The sequence below is a fragment of the Canis aureus genome, chromosome 11, assembly GCF_053574225.1.
Source record: "Canis aureus isolate CA01 chromosome 11, VMU_Caureus_v.1.0, whole genome shotgun sequence".
Lineage (NCBI taxonomy): Eukaryota > Metazoa > Chordata > Mammalia > Carnivora > Canidae > Canis > Canis aureus.
Window position 1 is genome coordinate 53,979,469 of NC_135621.1, and position 25,798 is coordinate 54,005,266.

General features: G+C 34.7%; 1 protein-coding gene and 1 long non-coding RNA gene across 17 annotated transcripts in view; one reads left to right on the forward strand and one right to left on the reverse strand.

Annotated features, from left to right (window-relative positions):
• LOC144324117 (uncharacterized) overlaps positions 1-25,798 on the forward strand; it is a 582,294-nt gene that overhangs the window by 456,912 nt on the left and 99,584 nt on the right. For 3 of the 12 annotated variants that reach the window (XR_013389518.1, XR_013389520.1, XR_013389519.1), the window contains 2 exons: positions 111-206; positions 3,784-6,613. The exons of 2 other annotated variants lie outside the window; for them this stretch is intronic. The gene's annotated coding sequence lies outside the window, so the exon portion shown is untranslated. Of the gene's footprint in view, positions 1-110; positions 207-3,783; positions 6,616-25,798 lie in introns of those variants that run through there. 7 more of the 12 variants (XR_013389521.1, XM_077915342.1, XM_077915338.1 and 4 more) reach the window with 4 other exon arrangements.
• Positions 1-25,798, reverse strand: part of LOC144324121 (uncharacterized) — a 218,840-nt gene that overhangs the window by 35,168 nt on the left and 157,874 nt on the right. For all 5 annotated transcript variants that reach the window (XR_013389530.1, XR_013389528.1, XR_013389531.1 and 2 more), the window contains exons 2-3: positions 10,349-10,428; positions 60-160 (exon numbers count right to left, since the gene is read on the reverse strand). This is a non-coding gene — a long non-coding RNA (uncharacterized LOC144324121). The remainder of the gene's footprint in view (positions 1-59; positions 161-10,348; positions 10,429-25,798) is intronic.

The following is a 25,798-nucleotide window of genomic DNA, read 5'->3' on the forward strand; positions in this document are numbered from 1 at the left end:
TCTTAAAGCTAAATGAGATGGTCAGTCAGTATTTGGACATAAAAGAAATATGAAATTACCTGATAGATCTTGCAAGATACACTGAACTTGTCAATGTTTTTTGTTTCTAGAGGAAAATCTTCTTCTGCACTTTGAGTTTGTGCTGAGGCTCAAGACTTACCTACATGGGTCAGTAGAAGATAAACATTTATGCATTTATACATGCAGTGAGTATTTATTGGGTATTTGCTATGTAATAAGTACAATTCCAGTTGCTAGCAGACACTGAGATGGATAAAACAGTATCAGTTTTCAAGTATTTTTTGATATATGTATAGGGCTGAAAAGCTGGTTTTATTTTCTCATAGAGAAGTAAATGAAAGGAAATAAAGTTTGAGAGATATGCAATTTTGAAAGGGCTTAAGCTTATGTTCTTAAGTTTTTAGATCATCTCATGTTGATCTTCAGAGGTACCTACATTAGGCAAAATCATCTTTCCTGGGAGGGCTCTCTTTATTTTTCATAAAGCTCCATGTTATTCACAAATACTGTGGTTTAGAAATTATTGTAAATTGCACTTTTGTTCAGAGGGGGGAATCCCTTTTGGTTTGTTTCAAGGAGTAGAACATCACGTAATTCTAGAAATAAAAACTCACTCTTCAGATAACATTTTGGTATAATTATGGCCTTCACCAAAAGCTATATCCATTAAGCCAAATTATTAGTAACACTCTCCCATGTGGTAAATCCTAAGTGCCATTTGGTCACTTACTCTGGTGTATATAGCTTTTAATGGTACTAAATATTTGATAGCAACAAATCTCCTTTTTCATGTGAATGCTAGGCCTGATTCTCTTGTTTTTGACTCAAAAGAGAGGGAGACAAGTGTGACTCCTCTCCTAGGAAGAACAGTCTTAAGGCTTCTACTAATTAAACCATTGGCACATTATTGAGGTTCATAAGACACTGAATTATACCTTAGGAAATAAAACATGCTTGAAACAGAAATGGAACAATTTCAAAAGCCATAAGTGTGTCAAGGCAAAAAAAAAAAAAAAAAAAAAAAAAATTACCATGAGAAAAGGAAGCCAGAACAAAGATCTTAGAGAAAACGAGACTGTTGGTAAGCACTGACACACAGAGGAAAGCTCGACAGACAGGAGAGGTCAGGAAGCGGGCAGAAAAAGAACCTGGACAGGATGATTTTTTTATGGCAGGATTTAACTTTAGGCTGCAAATAATCCCTGTTAGGAATAAATAAAGATATTTATTAAGCAAGGAAAGTAAGAATAATACATTCTTATTAAAGAAGATATAAATACCTTTTAGATAGAACAAGAAAAATTACTTCTCATTAGACCATTCCCTCCCAGCCACTAAGGATGTTTTTGTAGAGTTGATTCCAGATTTAATCTGGGCATTTTAAAAGCATGGTTTCAATCAAGTCTGTATCATGTGGATTTTTTAAATTTAACATTACAATAATAAGCATTTTCTACATTAATTATGCATTTATTTTATTTCATCAAGAACATCAACCATAGTTTCCTTCAATAATTCATACATAATTATACCTTTGAATAAGCTCACATTATTATAAATCATTCTGCTATTAACATCTTTGTACTTAACACTACTCCTCCATCATATTGTCACTTAGAGGGGGAGCAGACGAAACATGGACTGTGGATACAATTAGATAAGATTTCAAGTCCTGCCACTTAGCTTTTGATCCTACGCAGTGTGTCTGACTCCTCTTGAGCCTTGGTTTCTTAAGAATGAGAATTAGTAAGTATGAATTGCTTAGAACAGTTGTTGGCACATAGGGGGTGCTCAGCAAATCATGGTTACTGTCAATATTGTTATTACTATTAAGCTTGATATTAATGGGGACTCGAGTAAAACTATCTCTTGTAAGGTAGGGGAATCATGTAAGGAAAACATGAGAAATTAGTTCAGATAAGTTTGTAACCTGACTTAGGAAATTGGAGGGTCTGCTCAAACCCTGACCCCAAGCCTCTAGAGGTCCTCCTGCCTCCTTTTCCAGGAGCTGTTTAGAGCAAGAGTGTTTAATTAATGAAAGCCCTATTCTGAAGAAATCAATAAGTCTTTTTTTTTTCTCCAGGTTAAATAACTTTTTTGTTCTAGACCATATGTTTCTCAGACTAATCTTTTGAATTTTCCCTATAGTTTTGCACTTATATAGAAATAATTTCTACTTAAGGCTGTGATATTACTCCTCCCCCCACTCAGTCCCTACCCCAAATAAATAACTCCTAGTCTGGGATTGAAAATAAAAATTTGAAAAGAAAAAGAAAAACACATTAAGAAAGAAAAATTTGAAATTGCCTAATCTCAGAAAAACAAAAACTGTATAATTGAATCCTAATTCCCAATTTAATCCTAGCACAATGCCCTAAAAGGCCAAGACCTGAAAGGAGACTGCATAAAATACTTTGATAGGTATTTTATTACTGAAATCTTAATATATGTATTTTTGCATTCCTATAAGTCCTTCAAAGATTTATTCTCTCAATTATCAATCAAAAGAACTCATAAAGGCAGAGCCAGTGGACCAGGCAGGATTAGAGCTGCCTGGGAAGACAGATGCAGTTGCCACAGCATCTGAGCTTTAAACCACCTTACTCACTGCTCATTCCTAGGCCAAGTGACAGCTGACAGACAGAGTGGCTCATGATGAACCATTCAGATTTTTTTTAAAAGCCACAGTCTCTGCTTCTTAGGAATCAAGCCAGTTAGCCTCAATCATAATTAAGTCTAAGTCTTGTTTGTGAGAAGTCAGAAACCTATTTCCATTAAAGAAAAAATAATAATAAACCTAACAAATGGAGTGCTTAAAGAGTTATTGAGATACTTTTCAGAGAAAAAAGTCAAAACCTAAAAAGAAAGGACATGACCTTGCTAAAATTTTGGCAATTTTACTGAAATCTATAAACATTGTTATACCTGCTTGGAGTTGGATATTAATTTGCTTCCTTCCTAGGAATAAATGGCAGTAGTGAAGGGTATTCAAGTTTTGTAATATTTTCAATGAAGATGTTGAAAGGCCTTGTAGATTTGCTTTTCCATGGGCATATCACAAACGTCATTGACTTAATTAAAATATTTACAATATTATTTTAATATGTAGAATACATAATATATATAACACATTAAAACATAATGATGTATACATGATATTAAAGCTATTAGCATAGGAAATTATAAAAACCAATCCTTTTTCTAATACTGAAATATAACATAGTTTCTTCTCAAACTCATGTACCATTGGGGGTGAGTTCTAAAATTTTAGATTTGTTTTCCTAACTTCCAGTTTATCCTACCATCTATCATTAATTTTATATAACATATATACAGTAAAGTGACTTCCTTCATAAAATTCAGTTTTAATAAAGAAAGTGAGAAAAAAGGGACCAGAACAGGACACAGGCTATATAAGATGAGTGAGGGAGGGGGCAGGTGTTTGGGGGTTCAAAGTTGATGTTTAAAAGGAGCCACTGTGGGATACCTGGGTGGCTCAGTGGTTGAGCATCTGCTTTTGGCTCAGGGAGTGATCCTAGGTCTGCAGATGGAGTCCTGCAGCCTGCTTCTCCCTCTGTGTCTCTCATGAATAAATAAATAAAATCTTTAAAAAATAAAAAAATGAAATGAGCCATTGCTAAAAGACTGTAAATGCTGTGTTTTTCAAACCATAGATATACTGTATATCTGTTTTGTGCTATATATTCATCTATGCTTTAAACATAAAAAAATGGTAATCTTTTTAACACCTTCCTCCCTTAGGGATGCTGTTGCGTGATGTATTGCTTCCATTGAGAATCCATGTTCTGTGTGAAGATACTGTGGCTTAAGAGGAATTGTGTTATATCATAAGGAACTGGCAAGAGTGCCAATTGATACAATCTTTGAATGGAAAACATCAGAGCCAAAGTCCTTTGTTTTGGATTTTACAGAGCTGGAAATTCCAGTGTAACTCAATCCCACCCTTCACACTGCTGAGAGTAATCTCCTGTCTACAGAGAAGGGATTTTCATTACTCATGAGACTCACTCATTTATTTATTGATACTTACTCATCAGTTTCCATGTTGGAGGTTAAGGTAGTGCCTATCACCTGGCTGTGGAAATGTTAACACTTTTTGTAAAATGAGAAGAAATATGTTGGGTACTGGTATTGTTAATATAGATTTTCAAATTAGGCTTTTGGTGGTGTCTTTTCATATGATCCAGGTCAATATGGCCGAGATCTTCTCAGTAGTCTTAGATTCCAACCGAAAGAGTTAGAGGTATGCTTCAGGTTTGGTGTGTGTTACGGACTAAATTGTGCTCCCCAATCCTAACCCCCAAAAGTACCTCAGAAGGGAACATTATTTGGCTATAGAGTCTTTACGGTTAAAATGAGAGCATTAGGATGAACCCTAATCCAATATGACTGGTGTCATTATTACAAAGGGAAATTTGGACACTCTTCAGTTTGCTTGGGCTACCATAATAAAATATCAGAAACTGAGTAAACAACTGAAATTTATCTTCTTACAATTCTGTAGTCTAAAAATTGAAGACCTAGGTGCTATATCAAGCTTGTTGTCTGATGATACTTCTACTAGCTTGTAGATGGCCATCTTCTCATTGCCCTCACACAGCTTTTCTTCTTTATACATGCAGAGAAAGAGATCTTTTCTTGTAAGGACACCATCCTATCAGATTAAGGCTCTATCCTTATGACCTCATTTAACCTTAATTACCTCCTTATAGGGCCTATCTCCAAATAAAATTACCCTGTGGGTTAGAGTTTAAACATAAGAATTGGTAGGGAGCAAAATTCAGTCCATTAGAGACACACATAAAAGAAGATGATATAAAGAGACAGAGAAGGAACACTGGAAGGAACCTACCCTCTTGACACCTCAATTTCAGATTTCTAGCCTCCAGGACTCTGAGGCAATAAATTTCTGTTGTTTAAGGCAGACCTAACAGACTAATCCTGCATGCCCTTCATGATCTCATAAAATAGAAGTGATCTATGTTAGCCTCATGGTCATTACACTGAGACACTTAAGGCCTGCCCACTTAAAGGAGCAAACGAAAAATAAATTAAGCATAAGTCTTCCAAAACAAATTTTGGAATCTTTTAGCAGAATGGTATCTGGTACATCATTCTCCTTTAGGCAAACATATTCAGGTTTTGCTGTTACCGTGAATAGCTATCCACCACTTGGGCATTATGGAGCAACTGCTCTGAGAGGAAAAGGAAACTGTGGAAGCCTAAGTGAGCATCAACAAAGCCAAGGTGGGTATTTCTAGGGTTGTAGGAAGACCCTGAACTCATGCCCACTATGGACACACCAAATATACACTTGTCTAGAGAGAAATTCTTCTTGAAGAAGAACTGACATATGACTGAACAGACTTTGCACAACAAAAATAGACCACATATAGAATGGCAAGAGAGACATGGTAACAGAGGGAACCCAACCTCTGATAATGAGAACTGTAGCATGCAGGGATGATACAGGGGCACAGGAAAAAAAAGCTATGGTTTAAAGAGCAACTAGAACTCCACCAAATGGCAGGTGAGAATTGGGAACTCCAGATTGGAGGGGTTAGTAAATGTCCTAATTTACATTTCACCACCACCTTGATAGTGTAGAAGAGGTAGGCCTACTGCTTCAGTGAGCCCTGGATTCCTAGCCCTCACTACTGTAACTCCTAGCCCACACTACTGTAATGCACAGTGGGATCCCTTGGTCAGCACTCATGGCTCCAGCCACCTCATCAAGGTGACACAGGTACAAAGCACTCTGAAACATTTCAGACCCATCTCACTTTCATTCTAGATGACTTGCCAGGACATTCCAGTACAGAATAACCTGGTACGCCCCCACTCCCCCAGTGTGTGCCTTCTTCAGTTCCCATCAGCCAGAGTAACCAGGCACATATAAGACTATTCCTCCAAGTTTTGGAGAAGTAGCTGCTCTGTCTAATTCGTAGAGACACACAAAAATCAAAATGAAGAGACAGGAATATGCTCAAAATGAAAGAAGATAAAACCTCAGGAAAAAAACAGAAATGAAAAGGCCTTAATTAGAAGAAAATTATGAAAGAAAAAAATCTCCTGAGTAAAGAAAATGTACAGTAAAGGTAGGAATCACCTATAAATCTAGTATGAAGGTTAAAAGACAAAAGCAGTAAAATCAATTGTATCTATGTAATAATTTTAAATAATAAAAATATGTAAAACATGACAACATATACATAGAACATGAAGAGGGGGAGTAAAAATGAAGTGCTTTTAGAATGTATTTCAACTTAAGTGACCATGCACTTAATATAGACCACTAAATACTTAGGATGTTATATGTGAACCTCATGGTAATGGAGGACCAATAATAGATACTCAAAAAAGAGAGAAAGTCATTTAAGATAGCATTAAAATAACACTAAAGAGGGCAGCCCCAGTGGCTCAGTGGTTTAGCACCGACTTCAGCCCAGGGCATGATCCTGGAGACCTGGGATCAAGTCCCACGTCAGGCTCCTTTCATGGAGCCTGCTTCTCCCTCTGCCTGTGTCTCTGCCTCTCTCTCTCTCTCTGTGTCTCTCATGAATAAATAAATAAAATCTTAAAAAAAAATAATACTAAAGAAAGTCAATCATAATGAAAAAGAGCAGGATAATAAGGAAGAGAGAAGAACTACAAAACAACCAGAAACTAATGAACGAAATGGCAATAAATACATACCTATCAATAACTACTTTAGATATATATGGACTAAACACTCCAATCAAAAGACAAAAGGTGACAAATTGGATAAAAAAACAAAAACAAAAACAAAACCCAAGACCATCTATAGGCTCCCTACAAGAGACTCACTTTAGACCTAAAGACACATATAGCCAGGGTATCAATGCTACATCAGAAATAATAGACTTTAAAACAAAGACTGTAGCAAGAGACAAAGAAAGAACTTACGTAATGAAGGAGGGATCAATCCAGCAAGAGGATGTAGTAATTTTAAATAGCTACACACTTAACATTGGAGCCTCTTGATACATAAAGCAAATATTAACAAACATAAAGGGAGAATTGATAGTAATACAATAATAGTAGAGTACTTTCACACCTCACTTACATCAATGGATAGATTAGCCAGACACAAAATCAATGAGGAAACGGTGTCTTTGAATGACACATTAGACCAAATAGTCTTAACAGATCACTATAGAACATTCCATCCTAGGGATCCCTGGGTGGCGCAGCGGTTTGGCGCCTGCCTTTGGCCCAGGGCGTGATCCTGGAGACCCGGGATCGAATCCCACGTCGGGCTTCAGGTGCATGGAGCCTGCTTCTCCCTCTGCCTGTGTCTCTGCGCCTCTCTCTCTCTCTCTCTCTCTGTGACTATCATAAATAAATAAAAATTAAAAAAAAAATTAAAAAAAAAAAAGAACATTCCATCCTAAAACAGAATATGCATTCTTTTCAAGAGTACATGGAACACTCTCTAAGATAGATCATATTAGGCCACAAAATAAATCTTAATAAATTTAAGATGGTTGAAACATCAGGCATCTTTCCTGACCACAGTAGTATGAAACTAAAAATCAATTGCAATAAAAAAAAAAAAACTGATAAAAACACATAAAGGCTAAACAACCCATGGGTCAAAGAGGAAATTTAAAAATACATGGAGACAAAATGGAAACACAGTGCTTCAAAATCTTTGGGATGCAGCAATAACACTTCTAAGAGGGAAGTTTATAGCAATAAATTCCTACCTCAAAAAAGCAAAAGTATCAAACCATCTAAAATTACACCTGAAGTAACTAGAAAAAGAAGAATAAACAAAGCCTAAAGTTAATAAGAGGATGGAAATAGTAAATTTCAGAGTGGAAATAAATAAAATAGAGACAAGATAAAAAACAAAACAAAACAAAAAGAAAAAAAAAAAACAAGAGCTGGTTCTTTAAAAAAAAAACAAACAAAAACAAAAACAAAATTGGGATGCCTGGGTGGCTCAGCAGTTTGGCGCCTGCCTTTGGCCCAGGGCATGATCCTGGAGACCCGGGATTGAATCCCATATCAGGCTCCCTGGATGGAGCCTGCTTCTCCCTCTGCCTGTGTCTCTGCCTCTCTCTGTGTGTCTCTGATGAACAAATAAAATCCTTAAAAAAATTGATAAACCTTTAGCCAGACTAATTCAGGGAAAAAAAAAGGACCCATATAACACAATAAAAAATGAAAGCAGAGAGTAACAATGGACACTGTAGAAATACAAAAGATTATAAGGGACTACATGAAAAACTATATGCCAACAAATTAGACAACTTAGAAGAAATTGATAAATTCCTAGAAACACAATCTTCCAAAACTGAATCAAGAAGAAATAAATAATCCAAATAAAATGATTACTAGTGACAAAATTGAATCAGTAATCAAAAATTTCCGCCAAAGTGCAGGACAAGATGCCTTTACCTGTGACTGCTACAAAACAGAGAAGAGTTAATAGCTATTCTTCATAAATTATTCCCCTTAAGCTATTCTCCTTAATAGCTATTCCTTTATTCTAGAAAATAGAAAAGGAAGGAAAGCTTCCAAGTATTCTCACATTCTATGAGACCAGTATTATCCTGATACAAAACCAAAGCCACTACAAAAAAAGCTACAGGCAACTATCCTCAATGAGCATAGATATAAAAGCTCTCAACAAAATATTAGCAAAGGACAATCAACAATGTAGGATCGTTTACTATAATAAAGTGGGATTTATTCTGAGGACAAAAGGATGGTATTTACCAAAATAAAATAATTAATTTAAATAAACCTATGCACCCCTATGTTTTATGCAGTACAATGTACAAGTGCTGTGTTATAGAAGCAACCTAAATGTCCTCTGATTGATGGAGAAAGAAGATGTGGTGTACATATACATCAGAATATTAATCAGCCATGATAAAGAATGAAGATCTTGCCATTTGTGACAACAAGAAAGGATCTAGAGGATATTATGCTAGATTAATTAAGTCAGAGAAAGACAAGTATCACATGATTTCACTTCCATGTGGAACCTAAATAAACAAACCCCCCAAAAATCAGAAACAGACCCATAAAAACCCTGAATAAACTGGTGGGTGCTGGGGGCAGAGGGAGATACAGGCTTTCAGCCATGGGATGAACGCATCGTTGGGATGAAAGGTACAGCATAGGAAGTATAGCCAATTGGTATTGTAATAGTGTTGTATGGTGACAGATGGAAGCTACACCTGTGGTGAGCATAATGTAATGTATACAGTTGTTGAATCTCTTTGTTGTACACCTGAAAATAATTTAACAGTGTGTCAATTATACTTTAAGAAAAAAAAAGGTGGAGAAGAAAGGATGGCACAAATAATGAGGCTGCATGAGCAGAGTGGGAATTGAAGATAAGGTTAACTTAAGGATGCTAGAGAAGATAAAAAAAAAAAAACCCTTTGGATGGAGAAATGAATGAGTTCTGACAAATAGTGAATTACCTAAAAGAGTAGAAGTGAGAGGAAAATATTTCATTTGTAGAAATGAAATATTGGCACCTGCATAGGGATCTGGTGATGAAGAATGGGTAAATCAGAGATCAGCAAGTGAAATACCTGTTGAACATTCCCAGTAATGATAAATGACCTCTTTGAAGAGCCAAAATTCTTAGCTGCCCCTGAGGCTACATTACTGGGATTCCTGATTGCCCTTTAGCAAAGTGTCTGCTTTTGCACACATTTTGTTTAAGAGGCAACCTCTTTAATACTAAGTCATGGAACCAGAATTCGCTGATGTGAGAGTGTAGGATTAACAGAAACTGACATAATGTCACATGGGTTCAAAGATTTAAAGAAGAAAGAAAAAGACTTTTAGTCATCTTAATACAACTCATTTTTGGTAGTGATCTTTAGAGTTCTTTTAGAGGTCACCTAATTCCATTTTTCTATGTCTGATAGAAAATATGTCACTTTTTTTTTTTTAACATTTGCCAAAGATCCAGACGTCTACATCTGATTGTGTTGTCAGACAGCAGGTTTTTAGCCTTCTATTTCAACATGTTATATTTTCAACATTCAAAATAGCTTTTTTTTTATGGTGGTTGTTGCATTAAGACATAATGGAATTTGTTTGCTTTTGTTAAAGTAAGAGGGGAAAAAATGGAGTGAAATGAACCGTGTTTTAATTTTTTTTTTTTAATTCTACTTTTTCCTATGAAGATTGCTACTGATGATATGGCAAAAAACATATTGCTGTATTAACAAGGTCAGTCAGTCACAAAATCCTATTAACATGGAAAATGACAGAACCAAGCTGTGTGGTAACAAATAAGGCAAATTCTCACCTTGTATTCTTAAAATTCCTTGATCAAATTCACATAAATATCAGGGAAGGTGAGAGCAAATTCAGGAAATGTGCATGACTCTGTTAAAAAAAAAAAAGTAATTCATATATCTTCAGTATTGACTATTTTCTAATATTACTTTTTGCTTTTTTCAAAAATAATGCTAGCAAATTAAATCAAGAAATATTTTCTAATTTATGTTTATATAAAAGATTTATCTACAGAAGAATAAAGGAACCTGCTGAGTAGAAAATTTCAAAATAAACATATACATTCATAATATCCCTGACATGTTTACTTTTTTTGAAACTAAAAGCACCAAATAGTCATTTGCATTTTGAACGATAGCAAACACATTTCAGATTTAGCTGTCAATTTAATGAAGCCTCAAATATTGATTTTAGCAAAACAGTAAAGTAGGAAATAAAAATAAAAAGGATCATTATAATGTTACCCAGAGGGAATAACTATGGTCACTTCAGTCAATGATAAACTGATTTTAGTGGTATGGACCAGACAAATAAAAATAAAGATTGCTTTGACTTGGCTTAAGCTGAAAAAGAAATCTTTCAGGTTTATGGCTTCATAAATTGTTCTGAATGTTTAACATCCCATGAAAAAGAAGCAAACAATGAAGATACTTCATTCAAGAATACAAAACCAATATACTCAGGCAAAGACTTGTAATTCAGATTTAGCATCTTATCTGTGTTTGCATTGCTAACGGGCCTCCTTTGACTATGCTGTGCTTCCATGCACACATTACCAACAATTTTACTTTCGATTTTAAACACCTGGCAGTCTGTCTGACTTTAGTATACTAGATTACACATTTTGAGAATAAACTAGTGTTGCATGTAGTGGTAACTTAACTGCTTAGATCCATCAGATATTTCCATTTCTCATTGGACCAGTTAGATGGTTATTAATTATGAGGCTGACATAAAACAGAATCATGAAAAATTAAGTTTCACCTCTATCTCCCAATCAGTAATAAGCATGCTATGGAAGTTTCTCTTGAAACCTCAGAATGCTTCAACCCTCTCTTTAAACTGAACTGGACATTTCTCAATGAATGCAGCATCATAATAGCCCCTTTGTAGGTTAAACCTCTATCAACTGTATTCTCTTCCCATATTTAAATAGAATTTATGGAGTGAGAAAGAGATGATGTTAGAGCTTTGGTTGTTTTCTCTATTTCCCTATGTCACAGCTTCAGTTGATTTACCCCCTCTAGTTTTTCATATGAAATGTATAGTACATCTTAATAGAACTCTTGTTATTGCTCTTATCTGGAATATTCTTACCATGATAGTAAACTTATCTGAAGTCTAACCTTCCCTAGAGATCCATGTGAACATGTATGTAAGTGACCCATGATATATTTCCCACTACCATGGGAAATAATGACTTGCTCTATTTCCTTAGGCTACCTATATATGCCCTTATTGAAGACACCCGTGTTTTATTTCTAGCCTACCATATAAGAATCTCAGCATCAAGTATTTCAACCTAATGTTCTTTTCTACAAAGCAGCATACTCTGTGTACTTTTAATAAAATATTTGTTATTCTTAAATTTTGCTTTAGTTATTGAAAACCCAAACTAAATATCTCTCTTGTATTTTATAAATATATATGGATTCCCTTGCCTCTAAAATTCCAATATTTTCCCCTGGATTTGTCTGACTTTTTTTTCCCCTGATGTGACTTTTTAACCTATTAAAGACATATGGTATCTCTTTTTAAATCAAAAGATAGATGACTAAAAAAGTAGAAGATTAATATATGCTTGTCAATGGATCATTTAAAAACCTGTTGGCTACTGTGCCAAGTTGTTACAGAAGTTGGTTCTTGTTTCTAATAAATTCAATCTATTAGAAGAAGCTAGATATATATAAAAAGTTCAGATTAAGAAACAATATTATATGTGAAAAAGCAAATGATTGTAATAATGGATTCAGTCTGAGAAGAATGGTTTCACTGGGACATGTAGAATGGGCTATGAAGGAGTGTGGAATTTGCCTAGGTGAATTTGGGGGAGATAATTTATGAGACGGAATTAGCATAAATCAAGGAACAGAGAAAAGATTCTATTTTTTACAGTTTAATGATTTAGAATCATCCCCAAAGAACTGAGAATAAATAGGATTGGTTGAAATAGATATTATTTAAATAAAAATATATTTAAATAAACCATGAATTACTAGATAGAAAAAACTCTATAATTGATGAATAAATTTAAGAACTGGTTCTTTGAGAAGAACAATATTATAGATAAACCTCTTAGATAATTGAAAAAAAAAAGATATCTGAAAAAATGCTAGAATGAGGAAATGGATATAAAAGAGCTTATTTCAATGAAAATAAGACACCATCTGTTCAACCAGAAAATAAATAAAATGAAAAAGTTGCAATAATTAAATGGAGATAAATCAGCACATGATAAACATATAGACTAATGAAACTGGGGAAATAGGCATTTGGAAATCTATATACCATATAAATTTAATACATGATAGAGATGGCAATTCAAATTAATTAGAATTAATTAATTAATTAATTAATTAATTAGAAATAGAACAATTATCCAGTAACTAGTCAAGAAACTGGCTGATCAATGAGAAAAATATAGTCATATTTTTTTCTCACACCATATACCATGTAGAAAAATGAGTACAATTAAAAAAATTAAAACTTAAATTGGATTCAGAGGGAACATACCTGAACATAACAAAGGACATATATGAAGAACCCACATGTATCATTATTCTCAGTGGTAAAAACCTGAAAGTTTTTCCCCAAGGTTAGAAAAAAGATAGGAATGTCCACTGTCACCACTTCTATTCAATATAGTACTAGAAGTCCTAGCCATAGAAATAACACAAGAAATAAAAAGCATCCAAACAGCTAAAAAAAAAAAAAAGAAAAAAAAGAAAACTGTCATTATTCACAGATGACATATAGAGAGAATCCTAAAGACTCTACCGGAAATTATTAGAATAAAAGGATTCAATGATGCAGAATACATAACAAATATACAGAATCTGTTGCATTTCTATACACTAATCACAAAGTAAGAGAAATTCAGAAAAAAACCTATTTACAATTGCACCTAACCACAAAGAATAAAATATCTAAGAAAAATTTTAACAAAGAAGTTGAAATACCTGCATGCTGAAAACTATAATTCCTGGATGAAAGAAATTTCCAATGTCACAAATGGCAACATATACTCTGCTCATGAATCGGGAGAATAGATACTGTTAAAATGTCCATATTGCTCATAGCAAGCAACCTACAGATTCAATGCATCCATATTAAAATACCAACATTTTTCACAAAACTAGAAAAAATAATCCTAAAATTTATATGAAATTAAAAAAAGACCTGAGTAGCCAAAGCAATCTTTAAAAAGAACAAAGCTGGAAGTATCACAATCTCAGATTTCAATATTTATTACAAAGCTACAGTAATCAAAACAAGATGGTACTGGCAGAAAAGTAGACACATAGATCAAAGGAACAGGATAGAAATAACTCATGGTTAATCTATGACAAAAGAGGCAGCAGTACACAGTGGGAAACATAAGTGGTGCTGCGAAAACTGGACAGCCACATGCAGAAGATTAAAACTGGACCACCTTATGAACCTTATAGAAAAATAAACTCAAAATGGATTACAGACCTAAACGTCTGAAGCCATAAAAATCCATGAAGAGAGCACAGGCTATAATATCTCTGACATTGGCCATAGCAACATGTTTCTAGATATGTCTAGAAAGCAAAAATAAAAGTTAAAAGCGTTACATAGAAGTAAAAAGCTTCTGTACAGTGAAGGAAGAAATCAACAAAAATAAAAGACAACCTACTGAAAAGGAGAAGATATTTGCGACAGACATATCCAATAATGGATTGGTATCCAAAATATATAAAGAAGTGATACAACTCAACACCAAAACAAATAATCTAATTTAAAAAATGGGCCACAGACAGGAACAGACATTTCTCAAAGACGACATCTAGTTGGCCAACAGACACATGAAAAGATGCTCAACAGCACTGATCATCAAGGAAGTACAAACCAAAAATACAATGAGATATCACCTCACAGCTGTCAGAATGGCTAAAATGAAAAACAGCAAGTGTTGGCGAGGATGTGGAGAAAAAAGACATGATTTCACTCATTTATGGAATTTAAGAAACAAAACTAGTGAACTGAGGGAAAAAAAGAGAGAGAGACCAACCAAGAAACAGACTCTTAACTATAGAGAAGTGATGGTTACCAGAGGGGAGGTGGTTGGGGGGCATGGGTGAAATAGGTGATGGGGATCGAGAGTACACTTACTATGATGAGCACTGGGTACTGTACAGTCTTGATGAATCACTATATTGAATACTGAAACTCATATAACACTGCATGTTAACAATACTCGAATTAAACTAAAAAACATTTTTTTAAGATTCCATTTATTTATTTGATGGAGAGAGAGATCGATCTTGAGCAGGGGGAGAGGGAGAAGCAAGCTCCCTACTGAGCAGGGAGCCCGACATGGGGTTTGATCCCAGGATACTTGAGCCAAAGGCAGATGCTTAACTGGCTGAGCCACACAGGTGCCCCTAAATAAAAAACTTATTAAAAAAATCTAGGGATCCCTGGGTGGCACAGCGGTTTGGTGCCTGCCTTTGGCCCAGGGCGCGATCCTGGAGACCTGGGATCGAATCCCACATCGGGGTCCCGGTGCATGGAGCCTGCTTCTCCCTCTGCCTGTGTCTCTGTCTCTCTCTCTCTCTCTGTGTGACTATCATAAATAAATAAAAAATTTAAAAAAAATCTAAACTACGTGGCATTGACATGTAATACACACATATATACATACACATTTGCTTTTAGAAATGTTTTTGGATGTATGGGGGTACATTTTACATAGATAGATAGAGAAAGAAATACACATGTACAAAAATATTCCTTAGGGTTGTTATTTATAGCCAAAAGAAAACAATTTTAATATAAGTATAAGAGGAAAGTTTGAAAGGATACTGGATGGGTCGCCAATTCTCTAGGAATCTTGGGCAATAAAGGTCCGGAATCAACAGTAAGAAGGACAAGTCATAGCCAAATCATGCTACAGGAGCCTTCTTTCCTGCTACTCCTGCCTTTGGAAATGCTCTCACTGCCAGTCCTGGAAGACTTGGAATGCAGTTTAAAAGATGGATAATATTTACTACATATTCCCTTTAAGTCATTGTATAGATATATATGAACAAGTATATTTACACTAGTAAATATGAATATATCTTTATCCTACATAGTGAGTTGGTTAGTACAAGGTATGTAGTTCATGTCATGGATGGATTCAATTTTTCTCAAATAATCCACTGATTTTTATGATAAGATCCTGAGCTAACTTAACTCCAATTACAAGTAAAACTTTTAATGAAGTACATATACACAACTAAGGTATAAATTATAAGTGTATACAGCTTGATAAGTCTTCATAAACACATATATTTGGACATCCTAAAAGTCCCAGTTTATACCCTTCCCTTTTTTTTTTTAAAAGATTTTATTTATTTATTCATGAAAGACGCAGAGAGAGAGAGAGAGAGAGAGAGAGAGGCAGAGACACAGGCAGAGGGAGAAGCAGACTCCATGGAGGTAGCCCGACGCGGGACTCGATCCCGGGACTCCAGGATCATGCCCTGGTCCGAAGGCAGGCGCCAAACCACTGAGCCACCCAGGGATTCCCAGTTATGCTCTTCCTAATCACATTTAGGACTTTGCACAGATAACCAGTATCTTGACATCTCTTGCCACAGTTTTTTGTTTTTGAACTTTACAGAAATGGAACTATGCCAAATATTTAATTTTGTTGTAGCTTTTTACAGTCAGAATTATATTCATGAGACTTATCTATGCTACATTAAACAGTGCTTATTTTCCCTCATCACTGTGTAGCATTCCATTATAGGAATACATCACAATTTATTTATCCATTCTGTAAAGTTCATTTTCAACGTTTCCAAACTTTGGCTCTATCATTATTGCTGCTGTAAACATTCTTTTTGTTCGCACATGCACGCTTATCTTTTAAGTAAACATTTAGGAGTGAAAGCCCTAGGTCATAGGGTATGCATGTTTTAAGTTTTAACAGATACTAACAAATGGTTTTGAAAAACGTCTGCTTGGGCACTGGGGTGGCTCAGTGCATTAAACAACTGACTCTTGATTTTGACTCAGGTCATGATCTCAGGGTTGTGAGATCAAGCCCTGTGTCAGGCTCTGTGCTGGGTGTGGAGCCTGCTTAAGATTCTCCCTCTCCCTCTCTTTCCCCACCAAAAAAAAAGTTATTTTGCAAATTTACTCTTCCTTCAACTGTGTGGGAGGATTCTGGTTTTCCAAATCCTCCCCAGGGCTTGATATTAGCAGTTGTTTTTTGTTTTGGTTGTGAGTTTTCCATGAATGGGTTTGGGGTTTTTTGTTGTTGTTGTTTTAATATTTACCATTCGAGTGGTAGTTTCTAGCTTACGTGGTTTCTAGCTTATGTAGTAACTCACTATGGAATTAACCTGGTTTTCCCAGGAAAATTAATGAGTTAAAGCATCTTTCCATATGTTTATTGCACATTTTCTTTACTTTTTTTTTTTTTTTTTTTTTTTTTTGGTGAAATTGGCTGTTAAAGTCTTTTGGCCATTTTATTATTTGGTTGTCTGTTATTATTGCTTTCTAGTGCTTTCTATATTTTGAATGAGTAATTTTTCTATTATTTGTATCAGGAATATTTTCTCCTCACCTTTCTCTCTCTTTGCTGTGTTTTTTTGATTAATAAAGTTTTCAGTTTTGTTGAGGTCTAGTTTATCAATCTTTTCCTTTGTGGCTGATGTTTTTGTATGTATGTCCTACTTGAAACATGGAGATTCACTTGACCAAGCATCAACTATTGATAAAACCATAATCTCACCCATGTACTATAGTACATGGATTTTTTTTCACAAGTGACTGGATTTTCTATGGGTGTCTTTTTAAATTTCTCTATTCCGTTCACTGGTCAAGTTTGTATATGCTTGCTGGTATAGGAAACTACTGGCCTCTGTGATGATAATGGATACGAGAGACTCTACTTCAAGGCAAAGATCAAATCCAGCACACTCCCACAGAATATGGTCCAAAGAAAACACCAAAGCTGTGGTTGTAAAGTCCCTCTCTCACCTTTCCTTCTAATCAATTGCTAAGGATCTCAAATTTGTACTACTCTCTTCACTCTCACTGATACAGTTCAGGCGAAGGTGCGTTCTTGCCTAGGTTATTTCAATCCTTAACACTTGTTCTCCTTGCCTTCCCCACTGTTAACAGGATAATTATTCCTCTCTCTCACATCCTTTCCTACCAGGTGTGGCCCAGCTTCTCAAGATGAGAAGCAGCACCACTGCCCAAATCACCATTTTACCTCTTTCCTCTCTTGCATTTACCTTTTAGTAGAGTCAATAGCAGTTGCCCAAACCTTAAGGTTTAGTGACACAAACCTGTGCCTTTACCCTTGTGTTTCTTTTGTGAAGAATTTTCCACTCGCCTCCTGACAAGCTCTTATTCCTAAAGCCCCAGCTCAAATTATAAATTCTATATGAAGCTATTTCTCATTCCATCTGACAGAAATTAATCATTTGCTTCTATTTACTGGGTACAAACTGATATTATTTCTCTGGTATCATATCCATCTTCATATCCCAAATACCTGAGAAAGATTAGGTGCTTAATAAATATTGGTTGAATTGAATCAAGTTGATGAATTTCGATCTTCTTCTAACATTACTCACCTCTGTCCACATATACACACAAAACCAAATGGATTGGAGTTAAAAATTAAACGTTATAGTTTAGACATAGTACAGGATAAAACTGAATATTAAACCGGTATTTAGAATGCCTACTTTTAGAATATTTGAAGTGCTTATGAAAGTTTTTTGGTAAAGTTTTTTCCTTCAAGATTTGTATAAGTAATCTATACACCCAACTTGGAGCTCGAACTCACAACTTCAAGATCAAGAGTCACATGCTCTACCGACTGAACCAGCCAATGTCCCTTTAGTGAAGCTTTGTAAAGGGAGCACATTGAACCTCCACATAACTAAAACCCAGACACAATTATAAGGATGTTGTAACATTTGCCTCATCTCTCTTTTTTACACTTTTTTCCTTTGCTGAATAATCTTAAAGTAAATCAGTGATGGTGGGTCATTTCACTTTTATATATATCAGTATGTATTTTTAAAAATATATACACATTCTTACAAAACAATATTGTTATTATATCTGACAATTCTTTTTCAGTGTCACTTGGTGTCCAGTCTATAAGCAAGTATCTGTGATTATTATCTCAAAAATGCTATTATAGTTGGTTTGTTTGAATCAAGGTTAAAACAAGTTCTCTTCATTGTATTTGTTCTTTATGTCTCTTGAATCTCTTTTATTCTCTTTGTAGACCACCTTTTATTTTTCCCCTCATGTTACTGAATTTTTGTAAAAAGTAGGTTAGTGGTCTTAAAGAATATTTCACATTCTGGACTTGTTTACTTACTTCTCAGTGTCATTTAACTAATTTCTATTTATCTCCTATAAAGTTAGCTGTGGATCTTAATTAGATTTAGGCTTAAGGTTTTTATTTTGTTTCTTTGTTTTGCAAAAGCACTTTATAAGTAATGTTGTGTGTCATGTTGCATCACATTCCAGGACCACAATGACTGCTTGTTCTGTCATTAGTGATGCTAAGACCAATCAGTGGATACAGGTCCTGGCAATTTAATCCTCACTATGACATATCTCATAACCTTGAATCTACCATTTTCATTAATTTATTATCATTAACTGAATCCATTATTTATTTCATCAGGGCTTGCAAAACAAAGATTTCCTATTTTGTCATTCCTTCTATATCTTCCAGCTGGAATTCTACAGCAAAGGAGAACTTTCCCCCATCAATTAAAGATACCTGGATTATCTTGAAATATGCTGAACATAGGAAAAGCAGGATAATTAATGTTCTTCTTTTTAATGGTCCATGTTCAGAGTTGCCTTAGTTACTTCCAATGATGTCCAATGAGAACTTTTTTCCCGTTCTGTTTTGTATCATTTTGAATTCTAGATTTTTGTATTTTCGGTGTGTTTTAATTAGTTGCATTCTTTAGATTACTGGTACTCAAATTGCTCTTCCTTTGACCAAAGGCTTTGAGTATGTCTCCTGTTTTTTGTTTGTTTGCATTAGCCCATTTTTCTTGAAAACTTCCTTGTTTTCTGGCTTAAGATGTATCAGACTCTAGACTGGGAATCAGCTATTCCCCCAAGGAGCTCTGGGTACGGTTACTCATTGCTAATGGGTTGTCATTGATTCCAGGCTTTTTCAGTGGACAAAGCTTGAAAATATACAGTTTTCAAAACAAGACAAAATAATTGAGACTCTGTATAGATATTTCCAATTCGCATGTAACATTATAGTATTTTTACTTGATTTCTTTGATTTTTACCCTTATATCTATTTTTTCTTGCTTAAGCTTTTGACTCCTAATAGCACTAATATGATTTCTATGATTGCATTTTTCTAGACTCTACATAAAATAGATTTTAAATTCCAATTATATTGCATAATGAAATTTAGTATATAAATACTAATGTAAAAATGAAATAAGAATATAGAGCATATATAGAATACAGTAGACTGTATTCTTTTTTTTAAAAGATTTTATTTATTTATTCATGAGAGAGAGAGAGAGAGAGAGAGAGAGAGAGGCAGAGACACAGGCTCCATGCAGGGGGCCCGATGTGGGACTGCATCCTGGGTCTCCAGGATCACGCCCTGGGCTGAAGGCAGTGCCAAACCGCTCGCTGAGCCACCCGGGCTGCCTGGTAGACTGTATTCTAATGTCAACTGAAATCTCATCTCTGTGTGTTTATATTATAACTTTACTGAACTCCAAATTCTCAGTCAAGTAGAAAGAAAGAATAGAGGCACTCTTGACAGAAAATGACTCAGGAACTTACTTCCTATACAATCTATATTAAGGAAATTCTTGAAAATTTCCCCCAGTAAAATAAAATCAATTAAAATAAGATAAAATAAACCAAAAAATATTTAGGGAGGAGGAAATAGTACATTAACTTTATGAGCACAGAGTGGAGACTTCACCAAATGACAGACAGCTGGAAACCTAGCAACTAGTACAGAGGGGGAAAGGATCACCAAGGCCTTAGACAGGGAGACAGCTGAAACAAAAATATCAATTCCATGAACAGTTCCAATAGAATGCTTGAGATACTGAAATAATTTACAGATATAACAAAGGCACTATACAGAAGAAATTGAAAAAAGTACCTAGGAAAACTAAAAGCTCTGTGAGAAAGAATATATGATTATAGAACTTACAGTGGTTCTGCAGTGAGCTTCCCTAGCTCCTACTGATTTGATGTTGCTTAATGATTTTTAAGTTTTAGCATCTACACATGGATTAAGCACAGGAGATTTAATTACAGTTATGAAGAAGACTAAATATTAGCAACATTGCCTATAGAAAAGTACATATAGCAGAATTTAGAAGGGGAAGACTGGCAAAAGAAAAGCAGGTGCATCAATATCCTTATTCTACAAAGAAAGAAATCAATATATACTACCTATGAAATAAAGATTTTATTGTATTATTTAAATACACAAAGGACAGAATCATACAAAACTGAAACTAAAACTATTAAAATGTGTGCCCTTTGGGGAAGCAAGATAAGACTGAGGAGTATAGGACTGGGGCAGATAAGGGTTACTTTTTTTTTTTTTTTAAGGGTAAACCATTCTGTAATAATGGATTTATTTAATAATGTGCTAGAATACATTGATAAAATGATATTTACAGTAGTTGTAGTAGATGGCAGAAAATTTTCACTTCAAGTAATGTATCTCACCATATGAAGCTGGGGATTATCTCCCAGGATGCCAATTTAAGTTTAAATTATCAAAAGTAGTGAAACAATTATGGTCAGTATAGAAGCTGGAAAATATAAATATCACCTGTCAGTAATTAGTGTGATTAATATAAATAATATAAATGAAATAGGATCTGTATTAAGAAAAATGTCCATACTTGATAGAACTGTGAGTCCAAAGAAGAAAATGGCTTACTCATTATGAGAAACAAATTTCATAAAAAGCAATACTTAGACATATCTATAGATCTAAAAAAAGATGTGAAATTTAAAAAAAGACAGAGATTACAACAAACATCCAGTCAGGCTTCCTTTTTAGGTTGACTCACAGAGACAAAGAAATTGGACTTCCTAGGACTTCCCTTTCCTGACATTTGGTGAATATGAATATTCATGAACACTTACATAGGGTTGAAAAAAAATAGTAGTGATTCAAGAATTTGAAATGGAAACCAGTTCTTGTTCTCCTCTGAAGAAAACAACAACAAAAAAATCTTAGATATTCAAGTGTTCAAAAAAGTACCCACCAATGAAATCCATATTTTGAAACAAACCCTTAAAGAGAAGATAGATAGTGTGGGGTAGACATTAAAACCAAGGGTTTGAAACCATTATCTCCTGGTTCAAATGTTGATTCATTTCAGTTCCTGGTTGCAAGAGACTGGTCTTGAATTTCTAGAAATTCGAGTTATCTGACAGAAGAAAATTCAATTCCTCTCTGCAAAATAATCATGTAATACTAAGCCACAATTTATCTCTACTTTATATGAAGCATTAAACAAAGAGAAATAGCCAGAATGAACATCGAAACACATATACACTCAAAATTTCAGAAGAAACTGTAAGAGACATAGGTCATAAAGAAAAAGTCATACATATGTAACTAGAATCCCAGAAAGACAGCACAGAAAGAATGGAAAGACCAATATTTGAATAAATAACAGCTGTATATTTTGCTTAACTCCCAAAAGACATCAAGTCATGGAGTCAAGTATCGTTACAAATACCAAACAAGATAAATACAAGGAAGAGCTGAGCATAGTAAAACTGCCAAAAACCAAAATAGAAGCAAAATCATGAGACCAGAAAAATGACAAGATATGTAAAGAGAAGAGATAATAACCCTATCAGGTGATGTCTCAAAAGGTACAGTGGAAGGCAGATTGTATCCTCAGGGTAGCAGATAGAAAATAGCTGCCAACAGAGAGATGTCTGTGCCCAGCAAATACACTCTATAAAAATGATGGTGAAAAGACCTATTTTCAGACACTGAAACTTTGAGAATGAACCACTAGCACATCTGTAACAAAGAAAAAGACTTCAAGCAAAAGAAAAATGGTCCCTGGTGGAAACTTGGAGGTGCAAGAATGAATACAAAGCAATAAGGGTAAATTTAGGTTACTATAAAGGAATATTAAATATATAAAATAACAATAATTCTGTTTGGGAAATTTAAAATGTAGAGAAAATTAAAATTCCACAAGCCATTACTGTTATTGAAATAAAGCTGGTCCTTAGTTCCTGAGGGAGTTAACCAATTTTTTCTTTACACTTACTTACGCCTTATGTACAGCTCATCAGTACCTCCCCTTCCTGGTGAGGCCTGCACTCTAATTTTATCCTCCCAGGACCTCTAATTCTGTTGAAACTCTTTTCTTCTCAGCCTCTCAGCCATATCTTCTAGATTAGTAAGTTCCCAGAGAGTAAAAGTGGTCTCAAATACCATAAACCTTGACTCCCTTGGTAGCTATCCAGTTCTTCATTTTATTTTCCAAAATTTGGTCCAGGTGTTTTCTATAGGCAGTTTCGTCCAAATCACATAGTCTGCCATTCCCAGAAATGCTATGTACATTTAAAAACTTGATAATTATCCTCTTTATTATTAAAATTTCTCTTTTCCAGATCACTAGAGTGTAAAGTAAATACAGAAAACAATCATTAAGAGATATAAAATTAGAGAAATAAGGCAACACAAGAATACAACATAATGCAAGGCAGTTGAGGCAGCAAAATAAAAAGGCTGTCTGATACAACAACCAATATAAACTGAAAAACTTACAAGACTAAAGTTGAGCAGATGAAAAAAATAAATCCATCTAAGTATTATTTATGAGAAATACACATGAAGTATAATTCAGGACGCTTACAAGAAAAAATAAAGAAATACAGAGCATATACACATGCAATTAAAAGGGGAATTCATTTTATTACTTTTTATTAAAGTAAAATATATGATTAAAAAAGTAGTAAGTCAATTAAAAATCTACATGAATGATTCCTCTATAATAAATATATGACTGTCAAATCACATAACTGTGTTGAAATATTAAGGAAAACTATATAACTGGCAAGAAAAATTGTAACATAATTTCCTATTTTTAGCAAAAAAGAAAAAATAGACTAACACAAAAAAGAATGTGAATCAGTGGTTGTAAAACCTCAGAGTGTATCAGCATCGCTTAGGGGGCTCTGAATGTGTAGATGCTGGTTGAACCTCCACAGATTATTACAACTGGCGGAGGTGGGTCTCAGATATTGTTGGTTTTTAAAAATCTCCCAGGAGATTGCAATGCGCAACCAGGACTGAGAGCTGATAATGTAGAGGTAGAGAATCTGAGTGTTATTTTAATAACATTGATATCACCACTATAAAATTCTGTATCCTGTAGAGGATATGTCTTTTTTTCCAAAAAGATTTTATTTATTTACTCATAAGAGACACAGAGAGGGGCAGAGACATAGGCAGGCTCCTTGCAGGGAGCCTGATGCAGGGCTTGATCCCAGGACCCTGGGATCATGACCTGAGCCAAAGGCAGATAGATGCTCAACCACTGAGCCAACCGGGTGCCTTGAGGATATCTCTTTAAAAGAATACCCATTGGGATCCCTGGGTGGCGCAGCGGTTTGGCGCCTGCCTTTGGCCCAGGGCGCGATCCTGGAGACCCGGGATCGAATCCCACATCGGGCTTCCGGTGCATGGAGCCTGCTTCTCCCTCTGCCTATGTCTCTGCCTCTCTCTCTTTCTCTCTCTGTGACTATCATAAATAAATAAAAATTAAAAAAAAATAAATAAAAGAATACCCACAAATTATTTATACAATTGCTCATAAAGTCACAAAGAGTCTTCAGTAAAATCCATAATGTAAAAATGATGTAGTGTGTGTTCTGTAGTAACAGGTTAAAATGACATTGGGAATAAAATTTAAAATATGCTTTAACAACTCATGACTCAAAAATTGAAACTATAATTTAAAATAATATTTAGAAAATAGAGAAACTATAATTATATAATTTTGAGTACTTATAATTCATTATGAACATATATAAAATATATAGCTAACATTTTCTTCAGAGAAAAATTATTACTGTGTTATTTAATTATTAAATGAGATAGAGAATGGAGAGGAAAGAATAAAAGCATCTAGCTTCATTCACTCTATTTAGTGGAGAGACATAGCCAGAGAGGAGAAAAAGGCAAATGATCTAGTTAATCTCGTCAACTAGACTTCTGAGTAAACAGACTAACAATATTTGCTAGGAGGAAGAAGCTTATCTATAGAATTCCCCTTGGGAAAATAGACCAGCTAAAGGGTTACCTAGAGTAAATAAAGACAGCATCTAGGAAATATGATGCATGTCTCACTGGAAAATTGCTTATAAGCTAAAACAATTCTCTGGGTATTAAATGGATATTTTGTCTAATTTAAATGCTCCTCCTGCTAGGTGAAATAACTTGTGAACTCTGTTTGGAGACATCATCTATTTTTTGGACTGGAAAATGTATGTTTGATATAAGAAGAAAGCATCTGAGAAATTGCTCAGTCCAAGCAAATCCAAGTCCAAGTCCTTTGGAGTCCTATATCCTCGAAATTGCTAGTAAAGCTTAATACTGAGTAAGATGTTTGATCTGAACATATCATCAGATGTGACTATTCAATTATTTGTATTAGCTCAGAAAATAAATGAAGAGGAAATAAATGAAGTAGCAGTGTCTCCAAAATATTGGAAATAATGTAATAAATTTATGGAAAGTAAGAAAATGGTGAAAATTTCTAAAATTTGTGAATAAGGAAACAAAAATTAGCTGCATGGATAAATCCAAGAGCTAATCTCTGAAGAAATAATCAAATTAATAAATGATCCATTTACTGACTCAGAAGGATAACTATGGAGCTCTTTTTCTCTATAGCTCCCTTATCTCCGGCATTTAGATTTCAGATGCATCAGTTTACCCAAGCTGTGATCTCTCTGTCTCTCTCCTCAACTCAGCTAGTCTGTTATGATCTGCTTGGCTTCTCTGTCTCTGCACTGGAATCTGGAAAGGTCCTCCATGCAGTAAGCTGGGCTGTCTCAGGACTGGCTTCCTTTGTTTCCTTTTTCCCCCAGCACTTAGTCCTGCTGTCCAACGTCTTAAAACAGATGTTTCATTTGCTTTTCCAGTTTTATCGTTGTTCATGATAGGAAGACCTGTCTGTTACCATTTACTTAC